General features: G+C 33.5%; 1 protein-coding gene across 1 annotated transcript in view; it reads left to right on the top strand.

The window, feature by feature from the left end:
• The first annotated feature begins 5,240 nt into the window (after positions 1-5,240).
• The window catches only part of LOC106662589 (putative fatty acyl-CoA reductase CG5065), a 46,295-nt gene continuing 32,587 nt past the window's right edge, over positions 5,241-18,948 (top strand). Inside the window, exon 1 of the mRNA XM_014386784.2 lies at positions 5,241-5,334. The gene's annotated coding sequence lies outside the window, so the exon portion shown is untranslated. The remainder of the gene's footprint in view (positions 5,335-18,948) is intronic.

The raw sequence follows: 18,948 nt of genomic DNA, 5'->3' as shown, positions 1-18,948 counted from the left end.
TCGATCCACTCGGACATTAACGTCCGAAAAGGAGTCAAAATTCAAAAGGTGGGGTTGAGATGGGAAGCGAGTGGATAGAAGTCAAGATAGCTCAAGTGGTAGAGCAGCGGCGTATCTAGCCGAGGTCGTGGGTTCGAATCCCGCTCGTGACACTGACTTTTTTATCTCAACTAAAAATCTTAATTAATTAAAAAATTATTCATTGTATTGGAATGTTAGGGGATGCTACATCCTGCACTTATTTAAAGAAATAGTTACCATATATGTTGGGCAGTCATAATTGACTTATTAATTATTTCAATTAATTATCCTTTTTATCCAAGGTTTTTGGTTGAATTAAAAATTTAGTGTCCCGCTCGTAACACTAACTTTTTCGTCTCAACCAAGGCCTTAGATAAAAACTGTAATTAATTGACATAAATATAATGTTGAATAAATTATAATTTTGTTAAAACGAAGGTTGATTTATTTAATTAGACATATTTATTATTAGGACTGAACCATATATTTTAGATTTTTTTCCAAATTAGCTGTGATTGTTCTTTATTTTACATTGACCTGTTTTGGATTAATAATAACAAAAATAATTAAAAAAACTGATGAATGCTGATTGATGCATGGTACCACAAAATTTCTAGTACTTATAATTGTACAATTTTTTCCGTTCAAGCAATCTAGTTTTTCACAGTATGACTATAGAAAATAATCAATTCGAACAAGTAAGTTCAACTTAGCTCACATTACAAAAATTCTTTCTTTACTGTTTGTAACTTGTAGGAACTTATAGGTAGGGTGTAAAAGACAATGCTCTAACGGGTATTAAACGTTTTAAATTTTCCTTTCTTTCTTCTCCTTCTCAACTTTGCACGTACAAGTACATAATACACATTAGTACAAAATAGAGCTTACGGCTTGTAGCGGGAAGCCTCGAGAATCACCCACTTCGGTGTCTCGACAGACCTTGGTCAGATCTCGGCCTTATCCGTCCCACGCCGAAGTTCCAGGTGCTAACTAACCTAAACTATTTCAGTTCTCAATCAACCTTTCTTGAATATAGCGCAAAGTTCTAAAATTCCATCCATTCCGCTAGCTCGCTGGTTTTTCAAAGTTAGGTGCGAGTTACTTTACCTTAATTAAAATCCATTACAGTTCGTGGTCCGATTGACCAATTAACATTTTTCAATTAATTAATATTTATAAAAGATATTGGTCTGGATAAAAAAGTCAGTGTCTCGAGCGGGATGCGAACCCACGATCTTCGGCTAAATACGCCGCTGCTCTACCACTTGAGCTATCGTGACTTCGATAATTATAACCCCACAAGAGTCAATAGTTTCGATAAGTGCAACAGGCAGGGTCGAGAAGATTGTTTTACATTTTAGGAGAATGCCCAGTTTTAGCGGAATTCCGTGGCTTGCCCACGTTTACAAGAGAGCACCTAATCTTTATAGCATAAATTTGGTAAAATTTGGAATGGAAGCCTGGAACTACAGGAAAGATTTTTAAGAAGAATTTTAGTTCACTTGTATATCCATTATATTTAGTGTGTGATTGACCAAAATTACTTCTTTCAATTAATTTATCTTTTTATGTAAGGTCTTGGTTGAAATGAAAAAGTTAGTGTCACCAGCGGGATTCGAACCCACGACCTTCGAATCCCGCTCGTTACACTAACTTTTTCATTTCAACCAAGACCTTACATAAAAAGATTAATTTACTTATATAATGAAATGAAAAAGTTAGTGGCACGAGCGGGTTTCGAACCCACGACCTTTGAATCCCGCTCGTTACACTAACTTTTTCATTTCAACCAAGACCTTACATAAAAAGATTAATTTACTTATATAATGAAATGAAAAAGTTAGTGGCACGAGCGGGATTCGAACCCACGACCTTCGAATCCCGCTCGTTACACTAACTTTTTCATTTCAACCAAGACCTTACATAAAAAGATTAATTTACTTATATAGTTTTTACTCTTTTGTTTATTCATGAGAAGAAATTTTAGGTTTGTTTTGTTTGTTTATTAAAAATTTATAGACCATTGCCGTTATGTGCAATTTTTTTTCTGGTTTGTTTATCTAAAAAAGTACTTTTTTCATTCATTCATAGTTCAGTTCTCAAGTTCAAAAGTCACGCTCACCTTTTCACTCATTCTTAAATACATTTTTTCTTATTTTCATATCATTCACTCAAGCAAGGCAAAGGTACTCGATATTCTTCCACTACCATTTACAAATCTTATATAACTCTACATACTTACTAATAAATACAGTCAGACAAAAAAAGACAAAAAAAATACAATGTATGGGAAAATCAGTCCTTCTACCCCAATACTTGCTACCGACCTAAGCACAATTTTCATATTGGGTGACATTCCTACAACCTTCAATTTGTGGGAATCGGGCAATCTTTCTTTACATGTTTTCACCTAGTTTGGCCCAAAAGTAAATGTGCTTATGTCTACCTCGCATGGCCTATTTTAAATTGCCTTTTAATTGCATTTTCAGAGTTAGATAGCCGATTGCGGTGGTCAGGTCTGGAGGTTGGGATGTCCCGGCGTTATCCACCTCGTCCGCCTTTTCGTTATCTCGTCCAGTGTCCGGAGATCCACAACCACCAACTATTTATTATTTTATATTATTTCGTTATTATAGAAGGATAGTTTGTACACAAAAATCAATAAATGCCCAATATCCTTTGAGTGCTAAACAGTTTTTTTGACGGTTCATCAAGCTGAAAATTATTTTCTTCAACTCCACACCTGACGAACGTCGTGTGCTCACAATTACATCTTTATTTTCAGAACAATGAATAACAAAACAGAAATCAGTAAAAATGAGCAATTAATGGAAATGAATTCTTAATGGAAATGAAATGGAAAAGATAATGCTAAAAACTCTTTTTTACCACTATTAAAAAGTAATCATCTTTATTAGATAATTGTATATTATTTAATGAAAATAGACGTAATATATTACCATTATACGATTATAATGCAAGAATAATAAAGTGTAATAAATAGAAAGTTATTAAGCTACGATAATCATTCAGCTTTGTCACTAATACACTCAAAGACAAAAACCCGGCCATTTGCATTTATATATTTTCCGTAATTACTAGGTTAAAGTTATAAACTTACAACTTAAAACGTAAGCATATTAATAACTTGGAGAGTGTCCTTTTTTGAGCCAATTTGTCGAGTGAGTGTACTGGTTTTTAAAATTATTTTTGGTTCACGTTTAGAAACGATCGTATTTTACCGCACTGCAGGACCATCATTTAACGGCTTCCTTGTTAAGTAGTCAACGTCAAACAATTCATAATGTAAGGGTGAGCTCAAAAGCAGTCGTCAGAAAGTTTCGTGAGAATAGCTTAGTCTATAGACGTCAAGCATCAGATTCTACTACTGGAGAGGCATCGAGTAGAACGGCGACTATTCGCAAATCAACATCTCTCTTGGGCACTGGACCAATTTGGTTTGTGACAATCAGATGACCCAGACCGTGAATGAAGAAGACAGGAGAACGCTTTACTTCATGTGCCATACGTGAGTCACTCCCTTTTCAAAGACAGTAAAGTTATGGTATGGCTTGGAATCAACGAGAAAGGATTGACTGCACTAAGGTACATTGAGGAAGTTAGTTCTTCTGGAAGCTGTGGTCCCATACGCTCTATTTTTTGGGGACGCCGGGTTAATACATGATTATGCTCGATTGGCCAGCACTCCTGACATGGATCATATAGAACTCTTATGGGACATGATAAAGAGGCTGGTTAGACATTGTTCGTCGCCTCCAACTAGCGTTGAACCATTTCAAACCACTCTTGTTAAATGATGTTTGACGAACTAAGAAACTTAAGGCTCGCGAGGCCAGAAGAAGTGATACGCGTCATTAAAAGCGAAACTAAGTTATAAATTTTTAGTTTATGATTTTCCGGTGGTTCCCTGAATTTTCTTCCAAACCATCATAATTAAATAATTTTTATTCAACTCTTGTTTCCAATAAAATAAGCATGTTATAATTAATATAACGATAAAAATACCTAGAGTCTGAAATAAACAACAAAATACGAGTGTATTTTTATTTCAAAAGATTATCTAAGAGGACTTTTCACAGTCATTGCTGAAGTAAAAATTAAGAGAAAATTGTTTTATACGAGAAGTAAATGTTAGTTTTAATTATTTTAATTGCCCTCCAGATTTTTTTATCTTTTTAATTTAATTATTTTCTTTTACACGCAGTATTGTTTTAAACCACATTAGATTACATATACCTGTCATACTATATTCGCAAGAATAATAATAATATAACTATGTCTGTGATACAAAATCCCAATGTTGGAGAGATACAGAGATAGATAGATAGATAGATAGATAGATAGATAGATAGATAGATAGACAGAGAGAGAGAGAGAGAGAGAGAGAGAGGGAGAGAGAGAACGAGAGAGAGAGTGAGAGAGAGAGAGAAAGAGAGAGAAAAAGAGAGAGAGAGAGGGAGAGAGAGAGANGGTAGAGTAGAGTAGTGAGAAATAACAATAATTAATTTCATGATTGGAGAATTTGTCAGGATGGCGGCCCGAGAATGAACAACTAGCAGTTCATGACTTTAGTATGGGCGACGTTTCGGACTATTTTAGTCCTTCATCAGGCAAAACGTTTCGAATATACATACTTCGAAAATGAAAAGATGCTTGCAAGTTATCAATCAAAATTTAGAAATAACAATAACATGGGCAAACTTTTCCACTTTTTAACTATTTATACTTTGATTTCTAAATTAAGAAGAAGATAAAAGATATCACAATTAAATCCTTTTCGTTTGATAAAAATCACCTTCTTAGTTTTATATATTTGTAAGTTTTTATTATCTGGGGCAGTAGAATTTGTTAAATTTATGTATTTACTTGGATGCTGTACATATTACAATATTTGGTTCCCACGGAGGTAATCTTCTGAACTTAGGTCGTAGTCCTGGTATTGGATAAATGACGTTATGTCATCCTACGTTGGACATTCATATAAATGAACGTTTAGCTTCGACGTAGTAAATCTTTATTCAGGATGTGTCGCAAACGTATAATTTCCAAAATCCGAAAAAAAGGCATAACCATCGGGACGTTGGCGCCTTTGCAGTTCTTTCGCAACCTGGTGCCCATTGACCCTAAAATTGTTCCGGCAACGGAAACGGACCGGGCCCAAGTGATACACCTCCAGTCTCTCCCGGGTGAGTGGTCGATCAGGTGGGGATGCGGAGCTCAAGGATTGTTAACCCTCTCCGGCCGCGGGTATTCGCTGGATAATCGTCCAACGGTCAAGAACCAACAGCCAAGGTACGATCTTTTCTATCCAACTATTGGGTTGTCCGGAAAATAATGCAGGATTTTGGTATTAAACAAAAAAAAAGAAACTAGTTACTTTAAAGCAATGTTCTTTAATCAAAATAATTTCCCATACTCTCAATACATTTCTCCCAACGTGTTGGTAACTTATTAATTCCGTCTGAGTAGAATTCAGAATTTTTAGAATTGATAAAGTCAATAAATGCATTTTCCAGTTCCGTTTGATTTTTGAATATTATGTGTTGTAAGTAGTGGTCCAGGTGTCTAAAAAAATGGTAGTCAGTAGGCGAGAGGTCCGGAGAGTAGGGTGGGTGAGGCAAAGTTTCATAGCCAAGCTCCAATAATTTTTGTGACGTTACACGTGACACATGTGGTCGAGCGTTGTCATGCAACAAAATGGGCCCTTTCCGATTGACCAAAGAGGGCTTCATTACTGCCAATTTCTGATGCATGGTATTAATTTGGTTACAGTATGATTCAGCATTGATGGTTTCGCCAGGATTTAAGAAGCTGTAGTGTATTAAACCAAATGAAGCCCACCATACCGTAACCATTACCTTTTTTTGATGAGTTGGGGGCTTTGGAAAATGTATTGGAGCTTCTCCTTTGTCGAGCCACTGTCCAGAACGTCTAGTGTTATCGTAGAGAATCCACTTTTCGTCACATGTAACAATTCTGGCCAGAAATGGGTCATTTTTGTTTCGACAAAGAAGTGATGCACAAACATCAAAGCGCTGATTTTTTTGGCGATCGTTTAATGAGTGTGGAACCCAATTTTCGAGTTTTTTCACTTTTCCAATCGCCTTGAGGTGGTCAGCGACGGTCGTTTTACTGACTTTGAGTTGCTCTGCAAGTTCTCGAACAGTTGTTTTGGGGTTTTCTTCCACCACTGATCGCAGAACATCATCATTAAGAGAGGAAGGCCTTCCACGACCTTCTTCATCTTCAAGGCTGAAATCTCCCTCCCGAAATTTTTTAAACCACCTTTGCACAGTGCACTCATTAACACAACCCTCGCCCCAGACTTGGTTAATGTTTCTAGCCGTTTGGGCTCCGCTTCGGCCGAGTTTAAACTCGTAAAAGAAAATCGTACGAAATTCTCGCTTTGACATTATAAGGATGACTGAATTATTTCCAAGTAGCGGAATGCTACAGAGGTAAACAAACAATATCATTTGGAAGAGGATTAATAAGTGTTGACATTCATACAAATGAGTAATCCTGTAAACGTAAACAGAATATTTTATATAGATTTTTTTTAATGAAAACTTAAAATCCTGCATTATTTTCCGGACAACCCAATAACTCGTAACATAAGTCTTTGTTCGTATCCTACGTGGGTTGATCGAATCAATTTCTAAATATTTTTACAAATCGTGTATACCTGTCACTTAAAAAAAAAAATTCCAAGGGGTGATAAAAAAAACGTTTTTACTGTGTCTTCACCAATTTTATATAGAAATAATTAGAGAATAAAAATTAAAAAAAAATTATGTACTCAAACACAATCGGATAAAAATATATGATAAATAAGTACACAAAAATTATATTGAATGTTGTAAGTTGAATATTTAAAAATGTAAACAACAATAATAATATATTTATAAATTATATGTATGCATATAATCGTTCACATTCATTTAAAAGATCAATCTGTTGTTGAATATAAATAGTTCGTGATGTTTGATGATCAAATTAAAAAACAAAAACAAACAACACACTCAGTTCTTTCGTCAATCTGTCCAGGAATATATCACCTTCATCAGGACTTTCAAACTATTTTTAATGATTAACACACCTAATAAATATAAACATCTACATACTATATTAAAAAATAATGGCTTTAATTAATTTTTGTGTTTGGCTTAGTACAGTGGACGAGGTTTTCCATCCCTCCATTCTATAATTTAAGTATAATAAGTTGTGTTTATTTGTGTGTGTTCAATCATGGGCCTGAATGAATTTGATAGTTAAAGACTTATTGCTTTTTTTTATTGATAATGTTTAACTTTTAATTTTCCATGTGGTTTTTATACATTTTTTTTGTTTTATTTTTATAATAAATTTTTTGGACAATTCGGGAATTTTACACCCAACATCAGCATCTAATATTTTTTATTTAAAACTTTCATAATATACAGAATTTAATTATATATAGTTTTTCAAAAAAAGATATAACAATTTTCCATCGACAAGCCACATGGCCAAGATGGAAGAAAGAATTATAAAAAAACAAAAAGTTTATAAAATATTATTGGGTTGTCCGGAAAATAATGCAGGATTTTAAGTTTTCATTAAAAAAAATCTATATAAAATATTCTGTTTACGTTTACAGGATTACNATGGGAAATTATTTTGATTAAAGAACATTGCTTTAAAGTAACTAGTTTCTTTTTTTTTGTTTAATACCAAAATCCTGCATTATTTTCCGGACAACCCAATATAAAAAATATTTAGTTATTTTTCTGTTTTCTTAATTATAGAACAAATAAGTTTTATGTTGCTAAATATGAATGTACATAGTTTTAAAAACAAATTATTTGTAACAATCAAAACTTTACAATTATGCACACACACACACACACACACACACACACACACACACACACACACACTCTCACTCACTCACTCACTCACACAGAGACACAGAGTTTATTTTAATTTTGCACATCTATATCATTAATTTTCACGAATAATCATACATATATGTATGTATTGTGTCACGTGAATTCTATACACCTTCAGAATTGTTAATACCGAATTTAGATTTGAGTTAGTGTGGGTTTTAATCTTAATTCTTTGTGGCACAGACAATTATAAAAGGGCATTATTGGTCTAACTGGCTTACTATATTTGTGGATTTTGACCGTCCCGTATAAAATTTGGGGTTTCAAGTTCATTGGTATGAATTTTTTATTGCATGCTGATCATTTGAGAATAGAAAATCAGCACTTTTCATAGCAATTTGACCTTCGTTTATCCCATACATTGAAGAACTGCCGGAAAAAGTAGGTGAAAGTCTTAAACGAGAAGGATTTAGAGTAGCTTTTAAAGGTGCCTGCTCGCTGAGAAACACCATCTCAAAATCTAAGACATGTTGACTATTTGTCATATAGCGGGGTTTACAAATTTACTTGGAATGATTGCATATAGAACAACGAGGCAGGGAAATTAAAACGAAGGCTAAAGGACACGTGCCTAAATCGAACAAATTTCTGAATTTAAGGAAAATCTAAATTCTAAATAAAACAAATCATAACATCAATTTAAATTTAAATACAACAGTTTTACAGTGTTTCAACAAAAAGTGAGAAAAGTAGATTGGTTTGAAATTTTTAAAAAAATGTAGAGTTAAACATAGAGGTAAATCCATAAATAATCTAACAGATTTTGATTTACCCCTCCCCCCAATTTTAAACATGCACTTAAATAGTATTCGACATACAAATTACTTAATTAAAATTATTTTTCTTACAGTATTTATTGGAATAATATTTAGTCGTGTTGTAATTCGCGTTTTTCGCACGTTCAAAATTGGGCAGCATGATAAACCACAGTTCAAGCCGAAATACTTTTTGGAGAAATTCTTCACCTGATGATGAGGGTTTAATGTTTATTTTTCTAGACATATTGAAGAACGTTCAAAATCCGGGTAGTTCCTAACAACAATTCTGTAAGTAAAACCATCTTGTCCAAAAAGATAAATAGGAGTGGTTTAAACACCAGAACACATTGCTTACCAATTTAAAGTGACTTTTTGGAAAAGTTGATTTTACTGAAAGAAGTTTAAAAACTAAAACTAACTAAACTTCTGTGAGTAGAGCTATCTTTTCCAACAAGTGAACTGCCATGCTCACTCTACCTCAAATCATTTATATTAATTTAAAGTGATTGCACCTAACCAGTTTTAGATTGCAAAATTAATTTTCCCCTTTCAAATTAAAATTTCTTATTTTTTGTATGTCCTGCTTGAAGGTGGTTTTGCTTATTTACATCTTTAATTTTCTGAACTGTTCAACCTGAATTTCTTGATAGGTGACAGCCCAGAACACGGCTCCTCCTCAGACTTCTATCTTGTGGCAGATTTTAACATTACTTCTAAAACTAAAGTTTTGAGAAATAAACGAGTAATTACAATTAATTAAGGTTTTTTGTTGAGATAAAAAAGTCAATGGCACGAGCGGGATTCGAACCCACGATCTTCGGCTTGATACGCCGCTGCTCTACCACTCGATCCACTCGGACACCAACTTCCCTCTCAACCGCACCTTTGGAATTTTCCCTCCTTTTTGCCATTTTTCAAATGTCGTGTAATCGGATTGCATTAGCGGCGCATCAAGCCGAAGATCGTGGGTTCGAATCCCGCTCTTGCCATTGACTTTTTTATCTCAACTAAAACCCTTAATTAATTGTAATATATTCATTGGTCAAGCGGACCACGAAATTAGTGAATTTAAGAGAATAAACGAGTAATGTTAAAATCTCCCACATGGCAGAAGAAAAACTGGTGGAACAGTTCAGAAAAATAAAGGACTCTTATACTGTAGTCAATATTATTGATTTGCCTTTTTTTAAAGTATAAATTTAGAGCAGATCTGACATAAGAATAGTCAGCGTGTCGTTTTAATATGAAGGGAAATAACTGTAATCCTTTTTTGAAAATTTAACCTAGAGTTGTCAGAAGGAAACGGTCAGATCGTAAGAAAAGGGCGAAACGTGATACTATCCCACGTTTCTCGCATGCCTTTACTTTCGCCTTCCAAAATCTTCACGATTCCAATCAATAACCTCAACTTTTTCTATCCGTTGCGAACTAAAATTTAAATTGTTCGATAAAAAAATACTTCAGGGAGTGTAATTCTTTTTGATCGAAATAAATTACACAATGAAAATTGATTTTTTAACAGATACTATTATTTTCATTGCTCTGCTTCAAAAAAGATAATGCCTAATTTATTTTAGAAATTGCTTATTTTATTTAAGAAAATAGATCGACTAGTTTGCAATTAACTGACGTAAAAACTCCATTTATTAAATTAATCTTGTGACTGTTCCGTATAACTTTAATACAACAGTTGTCACGGTTCCAAAAGTCGAACTTTTATAGCCGTCAAACAATAAAAAGCGTCTGGTAATTAGTTGGTCTAAAACACTCATGGCATACTTTATAGTTGTGAATTTAAAAACGTTTATTATTATTATTATCTTTTACTATTTTCACAGAAAAACATGAAAAGAAAAAACAATATTTCTTATTATTTTTTTATGTTACTTTTCAGCAATGTTGTTCTTTTAAAGTTAATGACACTGAAGCAGTAGGAAAAATATAAATCAGTTTAATTTAGTCCAAATGAATGAATGTTTACATGATTTCAGTACAGAACATAAAACAACAGAGTATAGGGAAAGTGAAGTACTATAACTTCCTACTACAATACGATTTAAATATATACAGAAATGTTATTTATCATACAAAATTGTATCATGGAAAAAATATATACAAAAAACCACAAAAAGAAGGGTTTAATCAAATGTTTAAATAAATAACAAGGAACTGAATTTAAGATAAATAATTAAAAACATATGAATAAGTAAATAATTAAATAAATAAATATTGTTATGACAGGTAATTTCAATTTCCAACTAGACTAGATTAAAGTTCAAGTACTTAATGGTTATTTCGCCTGTGTTTCTATTTCTTCGTTTCTTTTTCTGTCATAGGGTAAGCTCCAATGGACCTTCAAATCGGATTTGTGGAGTCCACCAATTTAATTGAAAAATTAGTAAACAGAAAGATGCAATATTACATTTTTCCAAAAACACATCCATATAACTCAGTACAAAACAGAGTGGAACAAAATAGAACAAACTTTATTGTTTTGGTAACAGTTCGTTGTTGAATTTCCAAGATACTACTTCCAAGGAAAACAGATTAAACCCTTCGAAAATTTTTAAACACTTGTCGTTTTATTCTTAAGTTTCAACAAAAATAAATTTTGCCAATTTTTTTTTTACGTTGCTTGAGTAAGTTACATTTACTGGCAAATCAGGCCTTCACTGGCAGGTATTTAACTCTGCAATCTAAAAGACTAAAACTTTTTTAGTTAGTTGTCTAAGTCAGTAATCAACAATAAGGATGAAATTATTCAAAAATACAATCTTCAAAACCACAGTTACAGTTAGACAAGGTTTTCATTACTTTTTCATAAAATTTTTATGTATGTGTATATATATATATATATATATATATATTATATTCAGGAGTACGAGAGAGTACAAACCGGACAATCGAACTCTTTATTGTCAGAAAAACCAGTATTTACATTATTCCAAAATATAATTCTGACGTATTTTTGTGTTATCAATTGTAAGCCCAATAATTGAAAAAAAAAACAACAACAACAAAGAATTAAGTTATGTACACAAAACCCAAACACAGACCCAAAAGACACAGACATACACACGAATGTTTTCTTGCCTCCGGATTCTTCCTAATTCCGTTGTAATTTTTTAAAATATATTTTACCTAGGTTTTTCGTCTTACAAATAGCTTCTTCAGAAACCGAATTCTTTTAAGTTTTATTTTATTGAATTTCCGAGCTATTTTTTATGTTCCCTATAGATTATAACGTTAATTTCATAAAGCCCGCTATTTCTCCACACCATGGAGACGAATAGAAAAGATAGACCTAGTGTGACCGGCTCATTCTTGTTAAGAAAAGGTGAGAAGAAAAACGTGGCCCGTATTAAGTTTTAAAATTGATTATGAAGTGTTATCAGTTTATGTTTTTTAATTTTAATTTAGTTAAAGGTACATTGTACACAACACACACAGTAAGCGTTTCTGTTTGTGCATGCACAAGAATTTTGGTTAATTTTTCCTTTTTGTATTTTTCTTATTCTTATTGTAAGCACTAATCTTTTTATAATTTGTGATTAGGAATTTATTTTTTTAATATAATTATGTGATTAAGCATTGATCTTTTTTTATAATTTATTATTACAATATATTTAGTTTAGAAGATAAAGTTTTTTGTTCTATTTGTTCAAGATTCACTGAGGTACGATCCTCCGACTATAAAAAAGTCAAATAATCACTACAAATAGTGGTAGCAGAGCGTAAGACTCAGTGATCATAAAATTAATCTATTTTCATTAAAAACAAAATTTAAAAAAAAATGGGGCGAAATAAAAAATCTAAAAAACACATGATGGCAGAATGTGGAGATATCAATAAAGCCCAAATTGATAGCTTACATACATTCATTCAGAGTGTTTTAAATGAAAGTCATAAAACTCTAATAAGCGCGCTCGTTGATAGTTTTATAAAAAGTTGGCCTGAATTAGAAGCAACAGAAAAAATGGAAAATTTTATTAAAAACATATCAGACGTTGCACAGCAAAACGTTCAAAAACTAACAGAACATACATCACAAATTCTTCCCCAAACACTCAATATTTCTCCTCGTATAAAAAAAGATATTCAATTCACCAATTTTCGTATGGCTTCACAACAACTAAATTTAAGTGAAAGCCAGATAAACCAAACTATTGTTAACCATTTGTTTCAGTTCTTCAGTTTCAGGGCTTCTTGTAATCAAGGAGGTGTTGATATGATTCCAAATCTGTGGAAGCAGGATTTTTTGCTTCCGTTGTCGGTGTGTTCAAAATACCCACATGCACCTTTGTCAAAACGAATCTGACTGTTCAACACATAAATTCTTGTTGGATATGTAGTTTCAAGGTCATGTATGGTTTGATATTCATTGATCTTCTTGTCTGCCTATTCTTCCTGGACCTTTTTGTTCTTTCAGACTCCTTTCGACATCTTCAGTGTGATTCTGTTAGGTCCCACCGAAGGTGTGTACTGGCGGTTTATTTTTCGTCGGTGTCTTTGGTGTATTAAGTTTTTCCTTTTCTGAATTTGGTGTTCTTTTTATTGTTTTGAACGGTGTAAAATATGTATGAAAACTGTGATTAATTTATTTGTTTATGAGTTGTTTTCGTGTTAAATGTGATGTGTTTGTATATTTCCAAGCTTTTATTTTTTGTCCTTTTTGTTCGCCTTGTAGCAGTTTCATGGTTGTACGTATTGTTGAGGGTTCGTCATGGTTTTCTGTCAAGCGAGTCACGCAGTTTCATTTTCAGTCATTGTCCCTAAACGGACCTGTCAGTCGGATATATGTCTCCGCATTCGCATGTGATGGCATATATGACACTTTTGTCCTTTTAAAGTAGTCACCTATCATAGCAATAAATTCTCTATTATTTCTGCTCGATTATATGAGCAACCCTCGGCCAATACGAGTTTGTTCCCATGGGAAATTAATGTCGTTGACATTCTTTACGACATAAATTAATTCAGTTTGAGATTTCCAGGTAAGAGACAAATCTGTGATTTTGTAATTTCCGATCGTAACGATCTCCTTATCCTCACTCGTTGACATATCAAGGCATTTCGAAAATGACTTATTTTTTAAAGAACTTAATTTGAGACAAAAACGTTTTTGCACTTATTTTTTATTTCATTGTGTTTTCTTAATTTTTCCAGTATTTTTTAAATATTTTTTATCCATCTCACTTTCTGTCTGAGTCTGTTTTTTATTTCGAGCTCAACATTTTTGACGTTTCGTTTAGTTTGGATGGAATTTCTGTAAACACAGATACTTTAAATAGGTTATTATGCCACTTTGTAAATATTTGAACATTTATTACTTTTATTTGTTTTTCATTTGTACCAGAAAAAGACAGCGAGAAAAATTAATTCACACCCAGCCTAATAACATTTTTCCCACTTTCTTGTTTTACAGTAAGCTTTACTCTATTGCATTTTTGTAAATTGACAAATACGTAAGTAGTTCTACTTGTTATATAAGTCAGACGAAGTGCTGTTGTAAAGCCATGATAAAATAACTACTCATAAAAGGTTACTTGGCCAGCAAACCAAGGATGAAAAATATTTCGATGGTTTTCGCAAACTTTTTAATTATTTCGTTTGGTAATGTTTAAAATTTCATCAAGTTTATATCAAAACATTCAGGTGATAAAATTACTCTAGTAGTGAAGTTATGCGAAACACACGGAGATCGATTAATACGTTGATAATATTACGAAATCATTAAAATACTAATTTTTATTAAACGTTCCAGAATAATACTTGTAGGGGGGGGGGGTCGGTGGCCTCAACGGTTTAGGCGTTGACACGGCGCTCATCATTGTAAGGCGAAGGTCCCGGGTTCGAATCCAGCGGCCCAGCGTTCGAACCCGACATACTCTCACAAATTTCAAAAACACCGGCACCCTGAGGGTTTATATGACCTCTGCTGTTGCGAACACTCGTAAGAAAAAATAAATACTTGTAACTTTGTCATATTAAAAGTCAGCAAGAGAATATAATTACTACAGATTTTTACTGAAATTATATCATTATTTACATCTCTACCTCATCCTCGTTTTGCTTGGCTGTTTGATTTGTACTTAGATGTGTAATTGTTGCATAGAGAAGTTCAATTGTATCAATACGTAGGTAAGTTAAAAAATGATAGGATAATAGTAATAAAGGATGATATTTTAAGCAAGCAGCAACCATTAAAGCACTGACATGGTTAGCCTAAAGATGGTTGTGAATCGCAAAACTAGTAATAGGTTAGGTACGCAAAATAAAGTTGCTGCTATATACCTGATAGGACCTGAGCCCTTTTGTGGCATAGGAATTCATACTATCAATAAGGTCCTTAGACAAAAGGACAAAATGAAAATGAGGAACCAGTGGAATTCACTCATTGGGCATAAACAATCCAAGAAACTTATAGCAAAGCAGGTAGAGCAGCGGCGTATCTAGCCGAAGGTCGTGGGTTCGAATCCCTCTCGTGCCATTAACTTTTTTTCATCTCAACTAAAAACCTTAATTAATTGTAAAGTATTAATTGGTCAAGCGGACCACGAAATTAGTGAATTTAATGAATTAAAATGAAGTACACTTCACTAAAGCTCTCCGTCGCCATTTCAATTGTCGTCGAGAATCCAAACCGATTACACGACATTTGAAAAATGGCAAAAGGAGGGAAAACTCATAAGGTGGGGTTGAGATGGGGAGTTGGTGTCCGAGTGGATCGAGGTCACGATAGCTCAAGTGGTAGAGCAGCGGCGTATCTAGCCGAAGGTCGTGGGTTCGAATCCCTCTCGTACCATTGACTTTTTTTCATCTCAACTAGAAACCTTAATTAATTGTAAAGTATTAATTGGTCAAGCGGACCACGAAATTAGTGAACTTATAGCAAATTTTGGAAGGAAAGAAAAACAAAATGCATCAAAGAAGGCAGGAAAAACATCGAATTCTGACAGGATATTACCGGCTCAATGGGCATTTCAAAAAGACTGGTATAACCCAACACGGCAGGCGCAGATTATGCAAACAAGCGGAGACTCCAAACACACCACAGAACTGTGGCACCACATTTGCCCGCAGAAAGAAGCGTTTTAGGATGTACAACGAAATTCAACTACTGAAACCGGGTCTACTGATCAAGTTCCTTGATGAACAACATTGATGTGCTATAAGTATATAATATATAACTGGGGATACAATAGCTCTTAAAGAGCGTAGTATATTACACACCCCGAACCATCTAGGCTCACTCGGTATTTTTTTTAAGGTTATAACTTATCATTCTGTTTAAGTAAGTTAAGAGGAAAACTTAATGTACACAATAAGTATAATTTTTACGATCTTTTTCATCTGATGCGAATATACTAATGGACGAAATAACATTTTCTTTCTTATTTGCCCAAATTGCTTTCGCAAAACTAAATAATACGCCAATCCCAGGTAACTATTTTAGATGAGGTCTAAGAATAGTAAACATTTATTATTCTCTTTTTTCCAATAGAATGATCAAACTCCAAAAAGTCAATTATAGTTAACTAAATATGCATAGGAAAATTGTACAAAATCATAAGCGAAATTCTTTTAGATTTTTTTTTATTTTACTCCAGTTCGACTTGTCCACACCGGGTGAAGGCTACCGAGTGAGGTCGATGTTCAGCGAAAGTGGCCACGTCCAGTTCTTGGAGTTACATCACAAATTCTCCAGGGAGACCGTTGATCCGCGGGTTACGTTTCCGTCGATGTAGTTACCGTTTGGACTCGTTTCCCTTTCTCAATTAAACATGGATCGGTAGATGAACAAACAAGGGAGATAAGACTTTTTCAATTTTATTCACACTGTCATCGGCAGAAATTCTCACTTACTGGAAATGACTTTTTTTCCGGTTTGGGGAACTTTGTGTAATTTCATCCATTAGTGGTCTAATTATTTCTTTCAATTAATTATTCTTTTTTTTAAATGTAAGGTCTTGGCCGAGATGAAAAATTTAGTGTCACAAGCGAGTTTCGAACCCACGTCCTTCGGCTCAATACGCCGCTGCTCTAACCATTTGAGCTATCGTGATTTTGTGTATTTGTTCAAATTGATCCCTGGCAAGCTTATTCTTGCTGCGATCTCCACTGGAGTCAGACGCGTTTCCGCTCAAAACATTTTCACCGGGGTCCTCCGACGTATGTTGATCTTGCAACATTAAAACAAACTAGCAATTATTAAACGTAGATAACAAATAATGTTACGTTGTTTGGCATTTTTAAACCAGAACGTTTAAGGAAAATAACAAGATTTATTATTACATTAAATAATTAATATTACTTTAAATTGTGAATAAATGATCAAATACATGTAAACGTCCAGCATATATAAACATTTTAACTGAACCAACGCCTAGCGAGTGTAGGCGGACAATTGCAATTTATGTATTATATCTTTTTTATATATTTTGTATTATATATATTTTTTAATGGCAATTAGCTACTGCAGGTGTAAGTGTGGCTGCCTTTTATGAACTATTGTGCTAAAATCTTTATCTAGTTTGGAGCCCAAAGTGGTAATATTTTGGTGAAATTACAATTAATTAAGGCTTTTAGTTGAGATGAAAAAAATCAATGGCACGAGCGGGATTCGAACCCACGATCTTCGGCTAGATACGCCGCTGCTCTGCCACTTGAGCTATCGTGACCTCGATCCACTCGGTCATCAACTTCCTATCTCAACCCCACCTTTTGAATTTTCCCTCCTTTTTGCCAATTCTAAAATTCAAAAATTGAATTGAAAATTCAAATGGTGGGGTTGAGATAGGAAGTTAGTGACCGAATGGATCGGAGTCACGATAGCTCAAGTGGTGTAATAGCGGCATATCAAGCCGAAGGTCGTGGGTTCGATTCCGCTCGTGACACTGACTTTTTTATCTCAACTAAAAACCTTAATTAATTGAAATTATTAATAAGTATTATTTGAAATATTGACAAAAAAAAGTTGATTTTGGTGAAAGAAATCAGAACTATTAGGTACGTGGTTGAGAATTTGACTTATATTAAAAAAATAGACCGGGAATAAGTCCCAATTTGCAAGAGCACTTAGTTACTTCGTTGAAATTTAGAGGAATATATCAATATTTCCAGATGTATCTATCATCACGACTTTGAAACTTTAATTAATAATTTAAAAGATTGTTAGAAAATGAAAGTGAAAAAGTGTGTGTATCTCAGGCTATTTCCCAAAAACGTCCCGTTAAAAAAATATAGGGGGGGGGTAGAAATTAAACTCGCTCTATATACTAAAAAATGTGTATTCTACAGCAGAATGCACCTAGTCATGGTGTACCTAGTGCCATTACATTATTGTTCAATATTTGATAATTAAAATCATAGGTTCTAAAATTATGAATAGATATTTATCTTTTAAAATATTAAGGTAAATTGTAAAGTGCAATTGACGATTATATATATATGTTTGTAGGAATATTCCTCTGAAGTTATGAAGAAACTAAGTGCTCTTTTTAATTGGGCCTCATCCCTGATAGTTTTTCTAAAATGTAATTTCAACCACATACCGAATAGTTTTGAGTTCTTTCACCAAAAGCCGCTATTTATTTGTCAATAATTGAAATATAATTAATAATATTAACTCAAAGATGGATAAAATATTTAAAATTTCATCACTATAATGGTAGTTTTTAACACAAAATGACGTTTGCCTGGAGGTCGTATCCCAATGTGGTTTTTCGACTTTGCACTTAAATTTTAAAATTAATAATTAATTTTTTACAAGACATTACTAACTTAAAAGAAAGAGAAAACAGATCTAAATTATCCCTCGACAAAAAATACCTGTACACAAATCAATACTCAAACCAATACGGCATAGAACTGTGGGGTTCAGCCAATTACCAAACTTTCCAATCTCCGCAGAATCTAGACCCTACAATCAACGAATCATGAACATATGGATTAACGATCCGTTCTATGTATCCAACCGCACCATCCATAACGGCCTAAACGCTCCTTTTATGAAAGAAGTTACAAGAAACAGGTACAAAAAAATTCCACTCTAATCCTCACGTGCAGAAAATGTCATCCCGATTTCGTCCGAATAACGTCTAAACAGATCCTGTGACCTACTCTGAGCGCGAGTGAAAAAGTTAATAAGCCTTAGAAATTGTGAAAAAGCAAAACCACCGACCTTCCTGAATCAGTCTGATTTGAATTATTACAACAAC

The sequence above is a fragment of the Cimex lectularius genome, unplaced genomic scaffold (genome assembly GCF_000648675.2).
Source record: "Cimex lectularius strain Harlan isolate CLEC.00 unplaced genomic scaffold, Clec_2.1 scaffold43, whole genome shotgun sequence".
NCBI classification, from domain to species: domain Eukaryota; kingdom Metazoa; phylum Arthropoda; class Insecta; order Hemiptera; family Cimicidae; genus Cimex; species Cimex lectularius.
The sequence above is the reverse complement of the archived record's forward strand: the minus strand, read 5'-3'. Positions and strand labels throughout refer to the sequence as shown.